Source organism: Bombus huntii, unplaced genomic scaffold, assembly GCF_024542735.1.
Source record: "Bombus huntii isolate Logan2020A unplaced genomic scaffold, iyBomHunt1.1 ctg00000060.1, whole genome shotgun sequence".
NCBI classification, from domain to species: Eukaryota; Metazoa; Arthropoda; class Insecta; order Hymenoptera; family Apidae; genus Bombus; species Bombus huntii.
Window position 1 is genome coordinate 1152817 of NW_026099321.1, and position 19029 is coordinate 1171845.

The following is a 19029-nucleotide window of genomic DNA, read 5'->3' on the forward strand; positions in this document are numbered from 1 at the left end:
TTTGCATTGTAAAATGGAGTTCAACGAGCGCTTAAACATCGAAATATCTCCAACGGGAAGGAAATGACGGCTAGATTTCATCGAAATCGACGAAATCTACGCGATTTGTGAGCTGTTTTGCTTGTTTCGACGCCTAAACGGTGATGCGTTACATTTGCAGTGTAAAATGGAGTTCAACTAGCGCTTAAACGTCGAAATATCTCCAACGGAAAGGAAATGACGGCTACATTTCATCGAAATCGACGAAATCTTCGCGATTTGTGAGCTATTTTGCTAGTTTCTACGCCTAAATGGTGATGCGTTACATTTGCAGTGTAAAGCTGAGTTCAACGAGTGCTTAAACGTCGAAATATCTCCAACGGGAAGGAAATGACGGCTAGATTTCATCGAAATCGACGAAATCTTCGCGATTTGTGATCTATTTTGCTTGTTTAGACGCTTAAACGGTAGTGCGATGCATTAGCAGTGTAAAATGGAGTCCAAGGAGCGCTTAAACGTTGAAATATCTCCAACGGGAAGGAAATGAAGTCTGGATTGCTTTAAAATCGACGAAATCTACGCGATTTGTGAGCTCTTTTGCTTGTTTCGACGCCTAAACGGTGGTGGATTGCATGTGCAGTGTAAAATGGAGTTCAACGAGCGCTTAAACATCGAAATATCTCCAATGGGAAGGAAATGACGGCTAGATTTCTTCGAAATCGACGAAATCTTCGCGATTTGTGAGCTATTTTGCTTGTTTCGACGCTTAAACGGTAGTCCATTGCATTAGCAGTGTAAAATGGAGTTCAACGAGCGCTTAAACATTGAAATATCTCCAACGGGAAGGAAATGACGGCTAGATTTCATCGAAATCGACGAAATCTTCGCGATTTGTGAGCTATTTTGCTTGTTTCGTCGCCTAAACGGTGATGCGTTACATTTGCATTGTAAAATGGAGTTCAACTAGCGCTTGAACGTCGAAATATCTCCAACGGGAAGGAAATGACGGCTAGATTTCATCGAAATCGACGAAATCTTCACGATTTGTGAGCTATTTTGCTTGTTTCGACGCTTAAACGGTAGTGCATTACATTTGCATTGTAAAATGGAGTTCCACGAGCGCTTAAACATCGAAATATCTCCAACGGGAAGGAAACGACGGCTAGATTTCATGGAAATCGACGAAATCTACGCGATCTGTGAGCTATTTTGCTTGTATCGACGCCTAAACGGTGATGCGTTACATTTGCAGTGTAAAATGGAGTTCAACTAGCGCTTGAACGTCGAAATATCTCCAACGGGAAGGAAATGACGGCTAGATTTCATCGAAATCGACGAAATCTTCGCGATTAGCGAACTATTTTGCTAGTTTCGACGCATAAACCGTAGTGCAATGCATTAGCAGTGTAAAATGGAGTCCAAGGAGCGCTTTAAACGTTGAAATATCTCCAACGGGAAGGAAATGACAGTTAGTTTTCGACAAAATCGACGAAATCTTCGCGATTTGCGAGCTATTTTGCTTGCTTAGACGCTTAAGCGGTAGTGCATTGCATTTGCAGTGTAAAATGGTGTTCAACGAGCGCATAAACGTCGAAATATCTGCAACGGGAAGGAAATGACGGCTAGATTTCATCGAAATCGACGAAATCTTCGCGATTTGCGTGCAATTTTGCTTGTTTCGACGCATAAACAGTAGTGCATTACATTTGCAGTGTAAAATGGTGTTCAACGAGCGCATAAACGTCGAAATATCAGCAACGGGAAGGAAATGACGGCTATATTTCATCGAAACCGACGAAATCTTCGCGATTAGCGAACTATTTTGCTAGTTTCGACGCATAAACCGTAGTGCAATGCATTAGCAGTGTAAAATGGAGTCCAAGGAGCGCTTAAACGTTGAAATATCTCCAACGGGAAGGAAATGACAGTTAGTTTTCGACAAAATCGACGAAATCTTCGCGATTTGCGAGCTATTTTGCTTGTCTCGACGCTTAAACGGTAGTGCATTGCATTTGCAGTGTAAAATGGAGTTCAACGAGCGCTTAAGAGTCGAAATATCTCCAACGGGAAGGAAATGACAGTTAGTTTCCGTCAAAATAGACGAAATCTTCGTGATTTGCGTGGAATTTTGCTCGCTTTGACGCTTAAGCGGTAGTGCATTGCATTTGCAGTGTAAAATGGAGTTCAACGAGCTCTCAAACGTCGAAATATCTACAACGAGAAGGAAATGACAGTTAGTTTTCGTCAGAATCGACGAAATCTTCGCGATTTGCGAGCTATTTTGCTTGTCTCGACGCTTAAACGGTAGTGCATTGCATTTGCAGTGTAAAATGGAGTTCAACGAGCTCTCAAACGTCGAAATATCTACAACGAGAAGGAAATGCCGGCTAGATTTCATCGAAATCGACGAAATCTTCGCGGTTTGGGAGCTATTTTGCGTGTTTCGAAGCTTAAACGGTAGTGCATTGCATTTGCAGTGTGAAATGGTGTTAAACGGGCGCTAAAACGTCGAAATATCTAAAACGGGTAGGAAATGACAGTTAGTTTTCGTCAAAATCGGCGAAATTTTCGCTATATGCGAGCTATTTTGCTTGTTTCGACGTTTTAAACGGTAGTGCATTGCATTTGCAGTCTAAAATGGAGTTCAACGAGAGCGCTTAAACTTCGAAATATCTCCAACGGGAAGGAAATGACAGTTAGTTTCCGTCAAAATCGACGAAATCTTCGCGGTTTGGGAGCTATTTTGCGTGTTTCGAAGCTTAAACGGTAGTGCATTGCATTTGCAGTGTAAAATGGAGTTCAGCGAGCGCTTATACGTCGAAATATCTCTAACGGGTAGGAATTGACAGTTAGTTTTCTTCAAAATCGGCGAAATTTTCGCGATATGCGAGCTATTTTGCTTGTTTCGACGCGTAAACGGTAGTGCATTACATTTGCAGTGTAAGATGGAGTTCAACGAGCGCTCAAGCGTCGAAATATCTCCAACGGGAAGGAAATGACTGCTGGCTTTCATCAAAATGGACGAAATCTCCGCGATTTGCGAGCTATTTTGCTTGTCTCGACGCTTATACGGTAGTGCATTACATTTGCAGTGTAAAATGGAGTTCAACGAGCGCTTAATCGTCGAAATATCTCCAACGGGATGGAAGTAACGGCTAGATTTCACCAAAATCCACGAAATCTTCGCAGTTTGGGAGCTATTTTGCGTGTTTCGAAGCTTAAACGGTAGTGCTTTGCATTTGCAGTGTAAAATGGAGTTAAAGGAGCGCTTAAACGTCGAAATATCTAAAACGTGTAGGAAATGACAGTTAGATTTCGTCAAAATCGGCGAAATTTTCGCGATATGCGAGCTATTTTGGTTGTTTCGGCGCTTAAACGGTAGTGCATTAAATTTGCAGTGTAAAATGGAGTTCAACGAGCGCTTAAACGTAGAAATATCTCCAACGGGAAGGAAATGACAGTTAGCTTCCGTCAAAGTCCACGAAATCTTCGCGGCTTGGGAGCTATTTTGCGTGTATCGAAGCTTAAACGGTAGTGCATTGCATTTGCAGTGTGAAATGAGGTTAAACGGGCGCTAAAACGTCGAAATATCTAAAACGGGTAGGAAATGACAGTAAGTTTTCGTCAAAATCGGCGAAATTTTCGCGATATGCGAGCTATTTTGCTTGTTTCGACGTTTTAAACGGTAGTGCATTGCATTTGCAGTGTAAAATGGAGTTCAACGAGCACTTAAACTTCGAAATATCTCCAACGAGACGGAAATGGCGTCTAGATTTCACCGAAATCGACGAAATCTGCGCTACTTCCTATGCTATTTTGCTTGTTTCGGCGCTTAAACGGTCGTGCATTGCATTTGCAGTGTAATATGGAGTTAAACGAGCGCTTAAACGTAGAAATATCTCCAACGGGAAGGAAATGACAGTTAGTGTTCGTCAAAATCGACGAAATCTTCGCGATTTGCGAGGTATTTTGCTTGTCCCGACGCTTAAGCGGTAGTGCATTGCATTTGCAGTCCAAAATGGTGTTCAGCGAGCGCATAAACGTCGAAAAGTCTGCAACGGGAAGGAAATGACAGCTATATTTCATCGAAATCGACGAAATCTTTGCGATTAGCGAGCAATTTTGCTTGTCTCGACGCTTAAACGGTAGTGCATTGCATTTGCAGTGTAAAATGGACTTCAACGAGCGCTTAAACGTCGAAATATCTCCAACGGGTAGGAAATGACAGATAGTTTTCGTCAAAATCGGCGAAATCTTCGCGATTTGCGAGCAATTTTGCTTGTTTCGATGCTTAAACGGTAGTGCATTGCATTTGCAGTGTAAAATGGAGTTCAACGAGCTCTCAAACGTCGAAATATCTACAACGAGAAGGAAATGACGGCTAGATTTCATCAAAATCCACGAAATCTTCGCGGTTTGGGAGCTATTTTGCGTGTTTCGAAGCTTAAACGGCAGTGCATTGCATTTGCAGTGTAAAATGGAGTTCAGCGAGCGCTTAAACGTCGAAATATCTCCAACGGGTAGGAATTGACAGTTAGTTTTCTTCAAAATCGGCGAAATTTTCGCGATATGCGAGCTATTTTGCGTGTTTCGAAGCTTAAACGGTAGTGCATTGCATTTGCAGTGTAAAATGGAGTTCAACGAGCGCTTAAATGTCGAAATATCTCCAACGGGTAGGAAATGACTGTTAGTTTTCGTCAAAATCGGCGAAATTTTCGCGATATGCGAGCTATTTTGCATGTTTCGACGCTTAAACGGTAGTGCATTGCATTTGCAGTGTAAAGTGGAGTTCAACGAGCGCTAAAACGTCGAAATATCTACTACGGGAAGGAAATGACAGTTAGTTTTCGTCAAAATCGACGAAATCCTCGCGATTTAAGATCTATTTTGCTTGTTTCGACGCGGTAAACGGTAGTGCATTAAATTTGCAGTGCAAAATGGAGTTCAATGAGCGCTCAAGCGGCGAAATATCTCCAACGGGAAGGAAATGACTGCTAGCTTTCATCAAAATGGAAGAAATCTCCGCGATTTGCGAGCTATTTTGCTCGTTTCGACGCTTAAACGGTAGTGCATTGCATTTGCAGTGTAAAATGGAGTTCAACGAGCGCATATACGTCGAAATATCTCCACCGGGAAGGAAATGACAGTTAGTTTCCGTCAAAATCGACGAAACCTTCGCGATTTGCGAGCAATTTTGCTTGCTTAGACGCTCAAGCGGTAGTGCATTGCATTTGCAGTGTAAAATGGAGTTCAACGAGCGCTTAAACGTCGAAATATCTCCAACGGGTAGGAAATCACAGTTAGTTTTCGTCAAAATCGGCGAAATAATCGCGATATGCGAGCTATTTTGCTTGCTTACACGCTTAAGCGGTAGTGCATTGCATTTCCAGTGTAAAATGGAGTTCAACGAGCGCTTAAAACTTCGAAATATCACCAACGGGAAGGAAATGACGGCTATATTTCATCGAAATACACGAAATCTTTGCGATTTGCGAGCTATTTTGCTTGTCTCGACGCTTAAACGGTAGTGCATTGCATTTGCAGTCTAAACTGGACTTCAACGAGCGCTTAAACGTCGAAATATCTCCAACGGGTAGGATATGACAGATAGTTTTCGTCAAAATCGACGAAATCTTCGCGATTTGCGAGCTATTTTGCTTGTATCGGCGCTTAAGCGGTAGTGCATTGCATTTGCAATCTAAAATGGAGTTCAACGAGCGCTCAAGCGTCGAAATATCTCCACCGGGAAGGAAATGACGGCTAGATTTCGTCATCATCGACAGAATCTTCGCGATTTGCCAGCTACTTTGCATGTTTCGACGCTGAAACGGTATTGCGTTACATTTGCAGTGTAAAATGGAGCTCAACGAGCGCTTAAACTTCGAAATATCTCCAACGGGAAGGAAATGACAGTTTGTTTTCGTCAAAATCGGCGAAATTTTCGCGATTTGCGAGCTATTTTGCTTGCTTAGACGCTTAAGCGGTAGTGCATTGTATTTGCAGTGTAACATGGAGTTCAACGAGCTCTCAAACGTCGAAATATCTACAACGAGAAGGAAATGTCGGCTAGATTTCATCGAAATCGACGAAATCTTCACGGTTTGGGAGCTATTGTGCGTGTTTCGAAGCTTAAAACGGTAGTGCATTGCATTTGCAGTGTGAAATGGAGTTAAACGGGCGCTTAAACGTCGAAATATCTAAAACGGGTAGGAAATGACAGTTAGTTTTCGTCAAAATCGGCGAAATTTTCGCGATATGCGAGCTATTTTGCTTGTTTCGACGTTTAAACGGTAGTGCATTGCATTTGCAGTGTAAAATGGAGTTCAACGAGCACTTAAACTTCGAAATATCTCCAACGGGACGGAAATGGCGGCTAGATTTCACCGAAATCGACGAAATCTTCGCTACTTGCTATGCTATTTTGCGTGTTTCGAAGCTTAAACGGTAGTGCATTGCATTTGCAGTGTAAAATGGAGTTCAGCGAGCGCTTAAACGTCGAAATATCTCCAACGGGTAGGAATTGACAGTTAGTTTTCTTCAAAACCGGCGAAATCTCCGCGATTTGAGAGCTCTTTTGCTTGTTTCGACGCTTAAGCGGCAGTGCATTGCATTTGCAGTGTAAGATGGAGTTCAACGAGCGCTCAAGCGTCGAAATATCTCCAACGGGAAGGAAATGACTGCTGGCTTTCATCAAAATGGACGAAATCTCCGCGATTTGCGAGCTATTTTGCTTGTCTCGACGCTTATACGATAGTGCATTGCATTTCCAGTGTAAAATGGAGTTCAACGAGAGCATAAACGTCGAAATATCTGCAACGGGAAAGAAATGACTTCCATATTTCATCGAAGTCGACGAAATCTTCGTGACTTGCGAGCTATTTTGCTTGTCTCGACGCATAAACGGTAGTGCCTTACATTTGCAGCGTAAAACTGAGTTCAGCGAGAGCTTAAACGTCGAAATATCTCCAACGGGAAGGAAATGACGGCTAGATTTCGTCATCATCGACAGAATCATCGCGATTTGGCAGCTATTTTGCATGTTTCGACGCTGAAACGGTATTGCGTTACATTTGCAGTGTAAAATGGAGTTCAACGAGCGCTTAAACTTCGAAATATCTCCAACGGGAAGGAAATGACAGTTTGTTTTCGTCAAAATCGGCGAAATTTTCGCGATTTGCGAGCAATTTTGCTTGCTTAGACGCTTAAGCGGTAGTGCATTGCATTTGCAGTGTAACATGGAGTTCAACGAGCTCTCAAACGTCGAAATATCTACAACGAGAAGGAAATGCCGGCTAGATTTCATCGAAATCGACGAAATCTTCGCGGTTTGGGAGCTATTTTGCGTGTTTCGAAGCTTAAACGGTAGTGCATTGCATTTGCAGTGTGAAATGGTGTTAAACGGGCGCTAAAACGACGAAATATCTAAAACGGGTAGGAAATGACAGTTAGTTTTCGTCAAAATCGGCGAAGTTTTCGCTATATGCGAGCTATTTTGCTTGTTTCGACGTTTAAACGGTAGTGCATTGCATTTGCAGTCTAAAATGGAGTTCAACGAGAGCGCAAGCGTCGAAATATCTCCAACGGGAAGAAAATGACAGTTAGTTTCCGTCAAAATCGACGAAATCTTCGCGGTTTGGGAGCTATTTTGCGTGTTTCGAAGCTTAAACGGTAGTGCATTGCATTTGCAGTGTAAAATGGAGTTCAGCGAGCGCTTATACGTCGAAATATCTCTAACGGGTAGGAATTGACAGTTAGTTTTCTTCAAAATCGGCGAAATTTTCGCGATATGCGAGCTATTTTGCTTGTTTCGACGCGTAAACGGTAGTGCATTACATTTGCAGTGTAAGATGGAGTTCAACGAGCGCTCAAGCGTCGAAATATCTCCAACGGGAAGGAAATGACTGCTGGCTTTCATCAAAATGGACGAAATCTCCGCGATTTGCGAGCTATTTTGCTTGTCTCGACGCTTATACGGTAGTGCATTACATTTGCAGTGTAAAATGGAGTTCAACGAGCGCTTAATCGTCGAAATATCTCCAACGGGATGGAAGTAACGGCTAGATTTCACCAAAATCCACGAAATCTTCGCAGTTTGGGAGCTATTTTGCGTGTTTCGAAGCTTAAACGGTAGTGCTTTGCATTTGCAGTGTAAAATGGAGTTAAAGGAGCGCTTAAACGTCGAAATATCTAAAACGTGTAGGAAATGACAGTTAGATTTCGTCAAAATCGGCGAAATTTTCGCGATATGCGAGCTATTTTGGTTGTTTCGGCGCTTAAACGGTAGTGCATTAAATTTGCAGTGTAAAATGGAGTTCAACGAGCGCTTAAACGTAGAAATATCTCCAACGGGAAGGAAATGACAGTTAGCTTCCGTCAAAGTCCACGAAATCTTCGCGGCTTGGGAGCTATTTTGCGTGTATCGAAGCTTAAACGGTAGTGCATTGCATTTGCAGTGTGAAATGAGGTTAAACGGGCGCTAAAACGTCGAAATATCTAAAACGGGTAGGAAATGACAGTAAGTTTTCGTCAAAATCGGCGAAATTTTCGCGATATGCGAGCTATTTTGCTTGTTTCGACGTTTTAAACGGTAGTGCATTGCATTTGCAGTGTAAAATGGAGTTCAACGAGCACTTAAACTTCGAAATATCTCCAACGGGACGGAAATGGCGTCTAGATTTCACCGAAATCGACGAAATCTGCGCTACTTCCTATGCTATTTTGCTTGTTTCGGCGCTTAAACGGTCGTGCATTGCATTTGCAGTGTAATATGGAGTTAAACGAGCGCTTAAACGTAGAAATATCTCCAACGGGAAGGAAATGACAGTTAGTGTTCGTCAAAATCGACGAAATCTTCGCGATTTGCGAGGTATTTTGCTTGTCCCGACGCTTAAGCGGTAGCGCATTGCATTTGCAGTCCAAAATGGTGTTCAGCGAGCGCATAAACGTCGAAAAGTCTGCAACGGGAAGGAAATGACAGCTATATTTCATCGAAATCGACGAAATCTTTGCGATTTGCGAGCAATTTTGCTTGTCTCGACGCTTAAACGGTAGTGCATTGCATTTGCAGTGTAAAATGGACTTCAACGAGCGCTTAAACGTCGAAATATCTCCAACGGGTAGGAAATGACAGATAGTTTTCGTCAAAATCGGCGAAATCTTCGCGATTTGCGAGCAATTTTGCTTGTTTCGATGCTTAAACGGTAGTGCATTGCATTTGCAGTGTAAAATGGAGTTCAACGAGCTCTCAAACGTCGAAATATCTACAACGAGAAGGAAATGACGGCTAGATTTCATCAAAATCCACGAAATCTTCGCGGTTTGGGAGCTATTTTGCGTGTTTCGAAGCTTAAACGGCAGTGCATTGCATTTGCAGTGTAAAATGGAGTTCAGCGAGCGCTTAAACGTCGAAATATCTCCAACGGGTAGGAATTGACAGTTAGTTTTCTTCAAAATCGGCGAAATTTTCGCGATATGCGAGCTATTTTGCGTGTTTCGAAGCTTAAACGGTAGTGCATTGCATTTGCAGTGTAAAATGGAGTTCAACGAGCGCTTAAATGTCGAAATATCTCCAACGGGTAGGAAATGACTGTTAGTTTTCGTCAAAATCGGCGAAATTTTCGCGATATGCGAGCTATTTTGCATGTTTCGACGCTTAAACGGTAGTGCATTGCATTTGCAGTGTAAAGTGGAGTTCAACGAGCGCTAAAACGTCGAAATATCTACTACGGGAAGGAAATGACAGTTAGTTTTCGTCAAAATCGACGAAATCCTCGCGATTTAAGATCTATTTTGCTTGTTTCGACGCGTAAACGGTAGTGCATTAAATTTGCAGTGCAAAATGGAGTTCAATGAGCGCTCAAGCGGCGAAATATCTCCAACGGGAAGGAAATGACTGCTAGCTTTCATCAAAATGGAAGAAATCTCCGCGATTTGCGAGCTATTTTGCTTGTTTCGACGCTTAAACGGTAGTGCATTGCATTTGCAGTGTAAAATGGAGTTCAACGAGCGCATATACGTCGAAATATCTCCACCGGGAAGGAAATGACAGTTAGTTTCCGTCAAAATCGACAAAATCTTCGCGATTTGCGAGCTATTTTGCTTGTCTCGACGCTTAAGCGGTAGTGCATTGCATTTGCAGTCTAAAATGGAGTTCAACGAGCGCTCAAGCGTCGAAATATCTCCTCCGGGAAGGAAATGACAGTTAGTTTCCGTCAAAATCGACGAAACCTTCGCGATTTGCGAGCAATTTTGCTTGCTTAGACGCTCAAGCGGTAGTGCATTGCATTTGCAGTGTAAAATGGAGTTCAACGAGCGCTTAAAACGTCGAAATATCTCCAACGGGTAGGAAATCACAGTTAGTTTTCGTCAAAATCGGCGAAATAATCGCGATATGCGAGCTATTTTGCTTGCTTACACGCTTAAGCGGTAGTGCATTGCATTTCCAGTGTAAAATGGAGTTCAACGAGCGCTTAAACTTCGAAATATCACCAACGGGAAGGAAATGACGGCTATATTTCATCGAAATACACGAAATCTTTGCGATTTGCGAGCTATTTTGCTTGTCTCGACGCTTAAACGGTAGTGCATTGCATTTGCAGTCTAAACTGGACTTCAACGAGCGCTTAAACGTCGAAATATCTCCAACGGGTAGGATATGACAGATAGTTTTCGTCAAAATCGACGAAATCTTCGCGATTTGCGAGCTATTTTGCTTGTATCGGCGCTTAAGCGGTAGTGCATTGCATTTGCAATCTAAAATGGAGTTCAACGAGCGCTCAAGCGTCGAAATATCTCCACCGGGAAGGAAATGACGGCTAGATTTCGTCATCATCGACAGAATCTTCGCGATTTGCCAGCTACTTTGCATGTTTCGACGCTGAAACGGTATTGCGTTACATTTGCAGTGTAAAATGGAGCTCAACGAGCGCTTAAACTTCGAAATATCTCCAACGGGAAGGAAATGACAGTTTGTTTTCGTCAAAATCGGCGAAATTTTCGCGATTTGCGAGCTATTTTGCTTGCTTAGACGCTTAAGCGGTAGTGCATTGTATTTGCAGTGTAACATGGAGTTCAACGAGCTCTCAAACGTCGAAATATCTACAACGAGAAGGAAATGTCGGCTAGATTTCATCGAAATCGACGAAATCTTCACGGTTTGGGAGCTATTGTGCGTGTTTCGAAGCTTAAACGGTAGTGCATTGCATTTGCAGTGTGAAATGGAGTTAAACGGGCGCTTAAACGTCGAAATATCTAAAACGGGTAGGAAATGACAGTTAGTTTTCGTCAAAATCGGCGAAATTTTCGCGATATGCGAGCTATTTTGCTTGTTTCGACGTTTAAACGGTAGTGCATTGCATTTGCAGTGTAAAATGGAGTTCAACGAGCACTTAAACTTCGAAATATCTCCAACGGGACGGAAATGGCGGCTAGATTTCACCGAAATCGACGAAATCTTCGCTACTTGCTATGCTATTTTGCGTGTTTCGAAGCTTAAACGGTAGTGCATTGCATTTGCAGTGTAAAATGGAGTTCAGCGAGCGCTTAAACGTCGAAATATCTCCAACGGGTAGGAATTGACAGTTAGTTTTCTTCAAAACCGGCGAAATCTCCGCGATTTGCGAGCTATTTTGCTTGTTTCGACGCTTAAGCGGCAGTGCATTGCATTTGCAGTGTAAAATGGAGTTCAACGAGCGCTTAAACGTCGAAATATCTCCAACGGGTAGGAAATCACAGTTAGTTTTCGTCAAAATCGGCGAAATAATCGCGATATGCGAGCTATTTTGCTTGCTTACACGCTTAAGCGGTAGTGCATTGCATTTCCAGTGTAAAATGGAGTTCAACGAGCGCTTAAACTTCGAAATATCACCAACGGGAAGGAAATGACGGCTAGATTTCACCAAAATCTACGAAATCTTCGCGGTTTGGGAGCTATTTTGCGTGTTTCGAAGCTTAAACGGTAGTGCATTGCATTTGCAGTGTAAAATGGAGTTAAACGAGCGCTTAAACGTCGAAATATCTCCAACGGGTAGGAAATCACAGTTAGTTTTCGTCAAAATCGACGAAATCTTCGCTACTTGCTATGCTATTTTGCTTGTTTCGGCGCTTAAACGGTAGTGCATTGCATTTGCAGTCCAAAATGGTGTTCAACGAGCGCATAAACGTCGAAAAGTCTGCAACGGGAAGGAAATGACGGCTATATTTCATCGAAATACACGAAATCTTTGCGATTTGCGAGCTATTTTGCTTGTCTCGACGCTTAAACGGTAGTGCATTGCATTTGCAGTCTAAACTGGACTTCAACGAGCGCTTAAAACGTCGAAATATCTCCAACGGGTAGGATATGACAGATAGTTTTCGTCAAAATCGACGAAATCTTCGCGATTTGCGAGCTATTTTGCTTGTATCGGCGCTTAAGCGGTAGTGCATTGCATTTGCAGTCTAAAATGGAGTTCAACGAGAGCGCAAGCGTCGAAATATCTCCAACGGGAAGAAAATGACAGTTAGTTTCCGTCAAAATCGACAAAATCTTCGCGATTTGCGAGCTATTTTGCTTGTCTCGACGCTTAAGCGGTAGTGCATTGCATTTGCAGTCTAAAATGGAGTTCAACGAGCGCTCAAGCGTCGAAATATCTCCACCGGGAAGGAAATGACAGTTAGTTTCCGTCAAAATCGACGAAATCTTCGCGATTTGCGAGCAATTTTGCTTGTTTCGACACTTAAACTGTAGTGCATTGCATTTGCAGTGTAAAATGGAGTTCAACGAGCTCTCAAACGTCGAAATATCTACAACGAGAAGGAAATGACTGCTAGATTTCACCGAAATCGACGAAATCTGCTCTACTTGCTATGCTATTTTGCTTGTTTCGGCGCTTAAACGGTAGTGCATTGCATTTGCAGTGTAAAATGGAGATCAACGAGCGCTTAAATGTCGAAATATCTCCAACGGGTAGGAAATGACTGTTAGTTTTCGTCAAAATCGGCGAAATTTTCGCGATATGCGAGCTATTTTGCATGTTTCGACGCTTAAACGGTAGTGCATTGCATTTGCAGTGTAAAGTGGAGTTCAACGAGCGCTAAAACGTCGAAATATCTACTACGGGAAGGAAATGACAGTTAGTTTTCGTCAAAATCGACGAAATCCTCGCGATTTAAGATCTATTTTGCTTGTTTCGACGCGTAAACGGTAGTGCAATAAATTTGCAGTGTAAAATGGAGTTCAATGAGCGCACAAGCGTCGAAATATCTCCAACGGGAAGGAAATGACTGCTAGCTTTCATCAAAATGGACGAAATCTCCGCGATTTGCGAGCTATTTTGCTTGTTTCGACGCTTAAACGGTAGTGCATTGCATTTGCAGTGTAAAATGGAGTTCAACGAGCGCATATACGTCGAAATATCTCCACCGGGAAGGAAATGACAGTTAGTTTCCGTCAAAATCGACAAAATCTTCGCGATTTGCGAGCTATTTTGCTTGTCTCGACGCTTAAGCGGTAGTGCATTGCATTTGCAGTCTAAAATGGAGTTCAACGAGCGCTCAAGCGTCGAAATATCTCCACCGGGAAGGAAATGACAGTTAGTTTCCGTCAAAATCGACGAAACGTTCGTGATTTGCGAGCAATTTTGCTTGCTTAGACGCTCAAGCGGTAGTGCATTGCATTTGCAGTGTAAAATGGAGTTCAGCGAGCGCTTAAACGGCGAAATATCTACAACGGGAAGGAAGTGACTGCTAGATGTCATCAAAATCGACGAAATCTTCGCGATTTGCGAGCAATTTTGCTTGTTTAGACGCTTAAACGGTAGTGCATTGCATTTGCAGTGTAAAATGGAGTTCAGCGAGCGCTTAAACGGCGAAATATCTGCAACGGGAAGGAAGTGACTGCTAGATGTCATCAAAATCGACGAAATACTCGCGATTTGCGAGCTATTTTGCTTGTTTGGTCGCGTAAACGGTAGTGCCTTACATTTGCAGCGTAAAACTGAGTTCAGCGAGAGCTTAAACGTCGAAATATCTCCAACGGGAAGGAAATGACGGCTAGATTTCGTCATCATCGACAGAATCTTCACGATTTGCCAGCTACTTTGCATGTTTCGACGCTGAAACGGTATTGCGTTACATTTGCAGTGTAAAATGGAGCTCAACGAGCGCTTAAACATCGAAATATCTCCAACGGGAAGGAAATGACAGTTTGTTTTCGTCAAAATCGGCGAAATTTTCGCGATTTGCGAGCAATTTTGCTTGCTTAGACGCTTAAGCGGTAGTGCATTGTATTTGCAGTGTAACATGGAGTTCAACGAGCTCTCAAACGTCGAAATATCTACAACGAGAAGGAAATGTCGGCTAGATTTCATCGAAATCGACAAAATCTTCACGGTTTGGGAGCTATTGTGCGTGTTTCGAAGCTTAAACGGTAGTGCATTGCATTTGCAGTGTGAAATGGAGTTAAACGGGCGCTTAAACGTCGAAATATCTAAAACGGGTAGGAAATGACAGTTAGTTTTCGTCAAAATCGGCGAAATTTTCGCGATATGCGAGCTATTTTGCTTGTTTCGACGTTTTAAACGGTAGTGCATTGCATTTACAGTGTAAAATGGAGTTCAACGAGCACTTAAACTTCGAAATATCTCCAACGGGACGGAAATGGCGGCTAGATTTCACCGAAATCGACGAAATCTTCGCTACTTGCTATGCTATTTTGCGTGTTTCGAAGCTTAAACGGTAGTGCATTGCATTTGCAGTGTAAAATGGAGATCAGCGAGCGCTTAAACGTCGAAAAGTCTGCAACGGGAAGGAAATGACGGCTATATTTCATCGAAATACACGAAATCTTTGCGATTTGCGAGCTATTTTGCTTGTCTCGACGCTTAAACGGTAGTGCATTGCATTTGCAGTGTAAACTGGACTTCAACGAGCGCTTAAACGTCGAAATATCTCCAACGGGTAGGATATGACAGATAGTTTTCGTCAAAATCGGCGAAATTTTCGCGATATGCGAGCTATTTTGCTTGTTTCGACGCTTAAAAGGTAGTGCATTTCATTTCCAGTGTAAAATGGAGTTCAACGAGCGCCTAAACGTCGAAATATCTACGACGGGAAGGAAATGACAGTTAGTTTTCGTCGAAATCGACGAAATCTTCGCGATTTGCGAGCTATTTTGCTTGTATCGGCGCTTAAGCGGTAGTGCATTGCATTTGCAGTCTAAAATGGAGTTCAACGAGAGCGCAAGCGTCGAAATATCTCCAACGGGAAGGAAATGACAGTTAGTTTTCGTCAAAATCGACGAAATCCTCGCGATTTAAGATCTATTTTGCTTGTTTCGACGCGTAAACGGTAGTGCAATAAATTTGCAGTGTAAAATGGAGTTCAATGAGCGCACAAGCGTCGAAATATCTCCAACGGGAAGGAAATGACTGCTAGCTTTCATCAAAATGGACGAAATCTCCGCGATTTGCGAGCTATTTTGCTTGTTTCGACGCTTAAACGGTAGTGCATTGCATTTGCAGTGTAAAATGGAGTTCAACGAGCGCATATACGTCGAAATATCTCCACCGGGAAGGAAATGACAGTTAGTTTCCGTCAAAATCGACAAAATCTTCGCGATTTGCGAGCTATTTTGCTTGTCTCGACGTTTAAGCGGTAGTGCATTGCATTTGCAGTCTAAAATGGAGTTCAACGAGCGCTCAAGCGTCGAAATATCTCCACCGGGAAGGAAATGACAGTTAGTTTCCGTCAAAATCGACGAAACCTTCGCGATTTGCGAGCAATTTTGCTTGCTTAGACGCTCAAGCGGTAGTGCATTGCATTTGCAGTGTAAAATGGAGTTCAGCGAGCGCTTAAACGGCGAAATATCTACAACGGGAAGGAAGTGACTGCTAGATGTCATCAAAATCGACGAAATCTTCGCGATTTGCGAGGAATTTTGCTTGTTTAGACGCTTAAACGGTAGTGCATTGCATTTGCAGTGTAAAATGGAGTTCAGCGAGCGCTTAAACGGCGAAATATCTGCAACGGGAAGGAAGTGACTGCTAGATGTCATCAAAATCGACGAAATACTCGCGATTTGCGAGCTATTTTGCTTGTTTGGTCGCTTAAACGGTAGTGCCTTACATTTGCAGCGTAAAACTGAGTTCAGCGAGAGCTTAAACGTCGAAATATCTCCAACGGGAAGGAAATGACGGCTAGATTTCGTCATCATCGACAGAATCTTCACGATTTGCCAGCTACTTTGCATGTTTCGACGCTGAGACGGTATTGCGTTACATTTGCAGTGTAAAATGGAGCTCAACGAGCGCTTAAACATCGAAATATCTCCAACGGGAAGGAAATGACAGTTTGTTTTCGTCAAAATCGGCGAAATTTTCGCGATTTGCGAGCAATTTTGCTTGCTTAGACGCTTAAGCGGTAGTGCATTGTATTTGCAGTGTAACATGGAGTTCAACGAGCTCTCAAACGTCGAAATATCTACAACGAGAAGGAAATGTCGGCTAGATTTCATCGAAATCGACAAAATCTTCACGGTTTGGGAGCTATTGTGCGTGTTTCGAAGCTTAAACGGTAGTGCATTGCATTTGCAGTGTGAAATGGAGTTAAACGGGCGCTTAAACGTCGAAATATCTAAAACGGGTAGGAAATGACAGTTAGTTTTCGTCAAAATCGGCGAAATTTTCGCGATATGCGAGCTATTTTGCTTGTTTCGACGTTTAAACGGTAGTGCATTGCATTTACAGTGTAAAATGGAGTTCAACGAGCACTTAAACTTCGAAATATCTCCAACGGGACGGAAATGGCGGCTAGATTTCACCGAAATCGACGAAATCTTCGCTATTTGCTATGCTATTTTGCGTGTTTCGAAGCTTAAACGGTAGTGCATTGCATTTGCAGTGTAAAATGGAGTTCAGCGAGCGCTTAAACGTCGAAAAGTCTGCAACGGGAAGGAAATGACGGCTATATTTCATCGAAATACACGAAATCTTTGCGATTTGCGAGCTATTTTGCTTGTCTCGACGCTTAAACGGTAGTGCATTGCATTTGCAGTGTAAACTGGACTTCAACGAGCGCTTAAACGTAGAAATATCTCCAACGGGAAGGAAATGACAGTTAGTTTCCGTCAAAATCCACGAAATCTTCGCGGCTTGGGAGCTATTTTGCGTGTATCGAAGCTTAAACGGTAGTGCATTGCATTTGCAGTGTAAAATGGAGTTCAACGAGCGCTTAAATGTCGAAATATCTCCAACGAGTAGGAAATGACAGTTAGTTTTCGTCAAAATCGGCGAAATTTTCGCGATATGCGAGCTATTTTGCTTGTTTCGACGCTTAAACGGTAGTGCATTGCATTTGCAGTCTAAAATGGAGTTCAACGAGCACTAAAACATCGAAATATCTCCAACGGGACGGAAATGGCGGCTAGATTTCACCGAAATCGACGAAATCTTCGCTACTTGCTATACTATTTTGCTTGTTTCGGCGCTTTATCGGTAGTGCATTGCGTTTGCAGTGTAAAATGGAGTTCAACGAGCGCTTACATGTCGAAATATCTCCAACGGGTAGGACTGACTGTTAGTTTTCGTCAAAATCGGCAAAATTTTCGCGATATGCGAGCTATTTTGCATGTTTCGACGCTTAAACGGTAGTGCATTGCATTTGCAGTGTAAAATGGAGATCAACGAGCGCTTAAACGTCGAAATATCTCCAAAGGGATGGAAATGACAGTTTGTTTTCGTCAAAATCGGCGAAATTTTCGCGATTTGCGTGCCATTTTACTTGTGTCGATGCTTAAACGGTAGTGCATTGCACTTGCAGTGTAAAATGGAGATCAACGAGCGCTTACATGTCGAAATATCTCCAACGGGTAGGACTGACTGTTAGTTTTCGTCAAAATCGGCAAAATTTTCGCGATATGCGAGCTATTTTGCATGTTTCGACGCTTAAACGGTAGTGCATTGCATTTGCAGTGTAAAATGGAGATCAACGAGCGCTTAAACGTCGAAATATCTCCAACGGGTAGGAAATGACAGTTAGTTTTCGACAAAGTCGACGAAATCTTCGCGGTTTTTGAGCTATTTTGCTTGTTTCGACGCTTAAACGGTAGTGCATTGCACTTGCAGTGTAAAATGGAGTTCAACGAGCGCTTAAACGTCGAAATATCTCCAAAGGGATGGAAATGACAGTTTGTTTTCGTCAAAATCGGCGAAATTTTCGCGATTTGCGTGCCATTTTACTTGTGTCGATGCTTAAACGGTAGTGCATTGCTTTTGCAGTGTAAAGTGGAGTTCAACGAGCGCTCAAGCGTCGAAATATCTCCAACGGGAAGGACATGACAGTTAGTTTTCGTCAAAATCGGCGAAATTTTCGCGATTTGCCTGCTATTTTGCTTGCTTAGACGCATAAGCGATAGTGCATTGCATTTGCAGTCTAAAATGGAGTTCAACGAGCGCTCAAGCGTCGAAATATCTCCAACGGGATGGAAATGACAGTTAGTTTCCGTCAAAATCGACGAAATCTTCTAGATTTGCGAGCTATTTTGCTTGTTTCGACGCTTAAACTATAGTGCGTTACATTTGCAGTGTAAAATGGAGTCCAACGAGCGCTCAAGCGTCGAAATATCTCCAACGGGAAGGAAATGACTGCTAGCTTTCATCAAAATGGACGAAATCTCCGCGATTTGCGAGCTATTTTGCTTGTTTCGACGTTTAAGCGGTAGTGCATTGCATTTGCAGTGTAAAATGGAGTTCAAGGAGCACTGAAACTTCGAAATATCTCCAACGGGAAGGAAATGACAGTTAGTTTTCGTCAAAATCGACGAAATCTTCGCGGTTTGGGCGCTATTTTGCTTGTCTCTACGCTTAAACGGTAGTGCATTACATTTGCAGTGTAAAATGGAGTTAAACGAGCGCTTTGTCACAGACGAAATTCGAGCAACTGTATATAACAAACCGAAATTCCGAACGCCTTATTGCGTGTGACCGTCCGGTCAGCACCCGTTCTCAGCCGCCTGAGTGGCATTCGATCACTCCAGCCGTTCTCCGAATTTTACACTAAGTATAAACAAAACCT

At 42.7% G+C, this 19029-nt stretch overlaps 1 long non-coding RNA gene across 5 annotated transcripts; it reads left to right on the forward strand.

The window, feature by feature from the left end:
* The first annotated feature begins 560 nt into the window (after positions 1 to 560).
* LOC126875948 (uncharacterized) lies at positions 561 to 18796 on the forward strand. 5 transcript variants are annotated; one of them, XR_007693798.1, is made up of 3 exons: positions 561 to 1061; positions 4129 to 4736; positions 15001 to 15603. It is a non-coding gene; the product is annotated as an uncharacterized LOC126875948 (long non-coding RNA). The 5 variants fall into 5 exon arrangements; XR_007693799.1 differs by lacking the exons at positions 4129 to 4736; positions 15001 to 15603 and adding exons at positions 9031 to 9295; positions 18483 to 18796 and having other exon boundaries at positions 563 to 1061; XR_007693797.1 differs by lacking the exon at positions 15001 to 15603 and adding an exon at positions 18483 to 18795 and having other exon boundaries at positions 565 to 1061; positions 4129 to 4393.
* Positions 18797 to 19029: the final 233 nt, after the last annotated feature.